Below are 5,875 nucleotides of genomic sequence, written 5' to 3'. Positions count from 1 at the left end.
GAGAGAGAGAGAGAGAGAGAGAGAGAGGGGGGGGGAGAGCGGGAGAGAGTGGGGGAGAGAGAGAGAGAGAGAGAGAGAGAGAGAGGGGGGGGGAGAGCGGGAGAGAGCGGGGTAGAGAGAGAGAGAGAGAGAGGGAGAGAGAGGGGGGGAGAGCGGGAGAAGGAGAGACAGAATAATTGATATGGAGAGAGAGGGGAGAAAGATAGCGAGCGGGAGATAGAAGAGTAGAGTTTGAACTACAGTCGTTACGAAATCTTATTCGCTAAACGTGGAGATAATATCAAGAGCTAATAAACGTTATTCGTAACATGGCTTCGTGCAAGTAAACCACGTCTTGAGTTGCTATTGACTGCCGCTGCTGTCGCTGTCATTCATGATTAGGCTTCATTGGAGACGTGTTCACCTGTCTCTGCGACGCTGGCTACACGGGTGCCTCGTGCCAGCTCCGCATCGCAGATCTTTCAGACGGCTCGAGTAAGTATTCTCGCTTCTCGAAATGAAATTAATCCTGTGCCGTACTGCAGTGCCTCTTAAACTGGTGAATGGTTTACCCAAGTGTGAATGAAAAATTATTTTGGGGTGAATGAAACTTACCAAAAACATTTTTGGTAACCTAAACAGGAAATTTAGTCGCGGGCGAATGAAATTTTGTGATAAAGACTCGGGGGTGATTGACGCTGAAATAATTTAAGAAGCACTGCCGTACTGTGTTAAAGGATGTGTGCGTACGGACACATGACCATAAGAACCCAATATCTTTTTGTTTGAGATGTTATACGGATGATTCAAGACGTTTATGGCATGTTTCCCGGTTTCCGCTCTGCTGATAAAATGCACGCTTACTGCTTGTGCTTAAATATTAGTAATTCCGACATAATTTATAACTGTAGGTGACAAAAAGACGCAGGAGGACATCTTTCGACGCCTCCTGTTACGAGGATTCGAGGATTTTAATGCTGACACCGAAGAGGTGACCGGAGAAGTGTCGCATCCCCCCGTGCGAATATCACTGTCTAACACAGTGGAAAGTGCTCCTGATCCGGGACTAGGCGCGCGGATAGGTGTCGGTGTTTCCCTACTAGGGGCCAACACGGGGCAGCCCGTGAATGTGCTACCTCTGCCGGGTCCTCCAAAGTCGTTCATCGCAGCTGTTAAGGCGATCTTTGGCGCCCAGCGCCTCTTCCGCTCGCAGGCTTCCCCCACCCCGTCTCTACTACTCCCACTCTTCGTCGGGGAAGCAGCTGGTGTTGCATCGGGCAGCAAGGGGCGGCCCTCGGGGGTGTCGCCTCTAGTGATTCCGCCGATAGATCCAGCATCCACAGACTCCACGTCTAGTGGGCAGCAACCGCTGAAGCTGGTTCTGTCTTCAGATTCGCAGCCGATTTCTCCGAACGCATTTATCTCGGCCATCCGAGCACTGTACGCAGCGCAGCGTCTTTCACGTGGGGGCGCTGCTCCGACCCCGCTCTCTAGCGGACTCGCTGCCACCCCCGCTACTGTCGACCACCTGCCGCCACCTATAGGCGAACTTCCGAAACATTTCCACGCGTTCTTCGGTAACGGTGCGAGAACGGCGGATTCTGCGGATCGGGTCCGCTACGATGCAGTCGATCCTGCTCCTACCTCGGGCAAGGGGTTGGATCCTGTGCCACCATTTCTTTATTCCCGCGCCATTGACATTATAAATAGTCGCAAGATATCCATTATAAAGGGCTAAGCCTACTGCTGCTATGAGACTGTAACCAGGGCCACGAATATGCATTTATATATATATGCGTTGGTATTAATAGTGTGGATAATATATATATATATATATATATATATATATATATATATATATATATATATATATATATTTATATATATATATTATATATATATATATATATATATATATTTTTATTATATATATATTTTATATATATATATATATATATATATATATGCGTATCCAATATCGACGTCACTGGCGACATACTGCTTGTTTTTAAGGTTATGTAGTATATTGGTTAATAGAAATGAAGACAACTTGGATAAGGTGCGTGTTGGGTATTAAAGGTACATGTCATATACTGTGTAATATAATACAAAGAAACTAGACTTTAAACAAAAAATGTGGAAAAGAACGTATATCCATAAAATTATCAATATCAATGAAATCACCGTCTTATGATTACATATTAAAACCTTGTGGTTTATAGTAGCGATAATTTTAAATGCATTAAGACGATAGCAATTATATTGAGTATGAGCTTCGTATCGTAGTTTAGTTGTCTTTTTCATAATTTTATATTTTATGGAAATATAGATAAATGAAATAAAATAAGGTTAAACTGATATATTGTTGGTACTTTTGGCAGAAGTATTAAAATGCTTTAGCGGTGTCATTTTTCGCGGAGCATGCTTCTTGTAGCATCTGAGTCGGGGATTTTCGAACTAATTATGCTGTGCTTTTCGCACACGCTTTCAAACATTTCACTGCAGCGTGAACGTGACGTTTCAACATGGGTTCTTTATTGTCCGCAAGGAATGATAAAGAATTAGACATTGAATTTGCCAAACAGCAAACATGCGGATTGTTTTGGAAACAGAATTCTCTGCAAGCACTTGACTAACACAAGATTGTTTTCATTGTAGTGTCAGGGTTGTGTTGTCAGCCCAACTGTCCAGTAGCTTGTTTGGGTAAAATATACGGTTCTGTGCTTATTGATACAGGCCGGCTAGCCTACACTCATGCAAATTACAGCCCACAATGGAAGCATACTTGCCTAAATATTTTTTCTCGGCGGAGGTGAGCTGTAGTAATGAAAGGCTAAAAAGAAAGATACACTCTACTGAATAGCAACTGACCTAATAGTATACAATGCGGTAGGTTTCTTACCCACTGCTAGAATTTCGATACGGTTGCAATCGTAGCAATGCCCTAGCTGGTCAAGTATTCAAGGACGTCAGTGACAAACGACAGACGCACCCGGGACAATGGACGCACGCCCATCGCACTGCTACGAACAATAACGCTAAGTATTATTCTAATATATGCCACAATTATGCATAATCAGGTTGGATGCGAAAACACACGACTATTACTCATACGAGTTTGTGATAATATTTTTTCAACATCGCCGCTGATGCTATTATCAAAGGAAATACGGAGTCCGGCGCGGTAGCGTCGCTGGAGAGCACTGTTGTTGCCTTTTATGGTCAATTTCGACTTTGTTTCTAGTAAAACAATGATCTGCATAAAATGCTTAGTCCTATATATTCTAACGTGGCGCTTTATCGAACTATCGACCCCTCTACATATTGTTTCTGATGTTGCAAATTTCATTTCATGTAAGCGATACTAGAGCATTTTCTTTACATTTCCATCGTCGAGTCGCTCTAACAGCGATATCATATATGTGTCTTTATCGTTGTCTGCGGGCATCAGAATATCTATTGATAGGTTGCTTAGTGACCGCAACTTTGGACTTCCGCTATGAGGCGCTAGTAAAGTAGCAATTGTTTTCATGCTATATTAGTTACATTAATTGAATTGTACTCGCGCGACATAACAAAGTGGGAGAGTGAGTTGAGTCATGAACACGAAGATGGTTAAAAACATATGTCAATGCAGTCGTGTATATTAGAATGTTTATTCCATGAAATTGGTTCCTATAACGTATATATTAGCAAAATTGTAATCGCTTCATGCATCGCCGATGAAAAGTGCTGGAGTTTGGGAAAAATGTTGACGGGATGTTATGCGGGCTTAACTCTGCATCTTACACCGGTGAGGACTAAACATCATTACGCCGTTCGTATTTTCCGGTGTCGGCCACTTAGATTGATGAGAACGGGCCTAATGCTGATAAGACCCACGCCTATCTCGGCCTACTCAAGCCGTGACGTTTTAATGGGTGAAATTCATCATTTCTGACACCTCCTAAACGATGTTGAATGTTTGCCTTGGCCTGCAATAACGAAGCCTACTGTTTTTGTACGCTGTTGCCAGCTTGCGGCCATACGGGGCATGTAACGTGCAATGACAGTTTGTTTACGTTGGCCTTTATTTGTGGTTATTTATAATGTTGTAATAATAACACCCGCCGTTTATTTACGCTCGTTTCATACACTTTTAGTGTCATTTATTTTCTTGATTTACACTTTTCGGTGCTGCCGATAAAGAGCCGATTCATGCTATATAGTGGTTCGCCATATTGTCGTCGGTATTTCGTGTATATGCACTATATGTGAATACTTATGCGCACAGGCAAACGCACGTACGCACGCACGCATGCAGCTACACGCGCACACACACACGCACGCACGCACGCACGCATACACACAAAACACAAACCTACACACACAAATATATATATATATATATACATATATATATATATCGATTGTGTGTGCTGTGTGTGCTGTCGTGTGTGTCGTGTGTGTGCCTGGTGGTGTGTGTGTGTGTGTGTGTGTGCTGTGCGTGTGTATGGTGTGTGGTGTGTGTGGTGTCGTGTGCTGTTTGGGTGTGTGGTGTGTGTGGGGTGTGTGTGTGTGGGTGTGCGGGTTGGTGTGTGTGTGTGTGTCGTGTGGTGTGTGTGTGTGCTGTGGGTGTGCTTGTGCTGTGTGTGTGTGTGTGTGTGTGTGTGTGTGCGGTGGGTGGGTGTGGATGTTTTTTATTATGCGTGTAGTTTTGTGCTGTGTGCGTGCGTGCCAGTGCGTGGAGTGCGCGCGCCGTGTGTGCTGTGTGCCGGCCGCGCTGTCGTGACTGCATGCGTGGCGTGTGTTTTGTGTGTGTGGCGTGCGTTGCGTGGCGTGCGCGCGTGCTGTTGTGTGTGTGTGCGCGTGTGTGGCTGCATGCGCTGCGTGCGGTACCGTGCGCTATTGCATGTGCGCATAAGTGGTTCACATAAAATACTTATGAGTGCATATACACGCAAAATATATATATTAATAATATATATATATAGTAATTAATATATAATATTATATACCTTATATATATATATATATATATATATATATATAATATAGTATATATATCCAATATCGACGTCACTTAGGCCGACATACTGCTTGGTTTGTAAGGTAATGTTAGTATATTGGTTAATAGAAATGAAGACAACTTTGATAAGGCTACATGGGTATCATACTGTGGTAATAGTAATGACCAAAAGGAAACTTAGACTTTAAACAGAAAAAATACCGAAACGAGTAAAGGGAACCGGGAAGGACAAGGGGAGACGGTGGAAAAGGACGCTATAGCCGCATAATCAATTGAAATTACCGTCTTATGAGTTACATATTAAAACTTTCGGGTTTATAGTAGCGATAATTTTTAAGATGCATTAGCACGATAGCAATTATATGGAGTATGAGCGTCGGTATTTCGTTAGTTTAGTCTCTTTTTTATAATTAGATTTATGGAAATATACGATGACAATGAATAAAATAGGGCGTTAAACCGATATATGTGTTGGTACTTTTTGGCAGAAGCCTATGTAAAATGCTGTAGCCGGGGCGGGGCGGGGGCGGCGGGCGGGCCGCGCGGCGGGCCGGGCGCGGGCTGTCATTTTTCGCGGAGCATGCCTTGCCAGCATCTGACATCGGTGATTTTCGAACTAATTATGCTGTGCTTTCGCACACGCTTTCAAAACATTTCACTGCAGCGAGTGAACGTGACCGGCTTTCAACATGGGTCTTATGTCCGCAAGGAATGATAAAGAATTAGACATTGAATTGCCAAACAGCAAACATGCGGATTGTTTTTCGGAACGAGAATTCTCTGCAGCACTTGACTAACACAGATTGTTGTTCATTGTAGTGTCAGGCTGTGGTGTTGGTCAGCCCAACTGTCAGTAGCTTGTCTTGCGGAATATACGGTTCTGTGTTA

Source organism: Priapulus caudatus, unplaced genomic scaffold (assembly GCF_000485595.1).
Source record: "Priapulus caudatus unplaced genomic scaffold, Priapulus_caudatus-5.0.1 Scaffold2, whole genome shotgun sequence".
Taxonomy (NCBI): Eukaryota; Metazoa; Priapulida; class Priapulimorpha; order Priapulimorphida; family Priapulidae; genus Priapulus; species Priapulus caudatus.
This window is presented reverse-complemented; position numbering follows the sequence as displayed.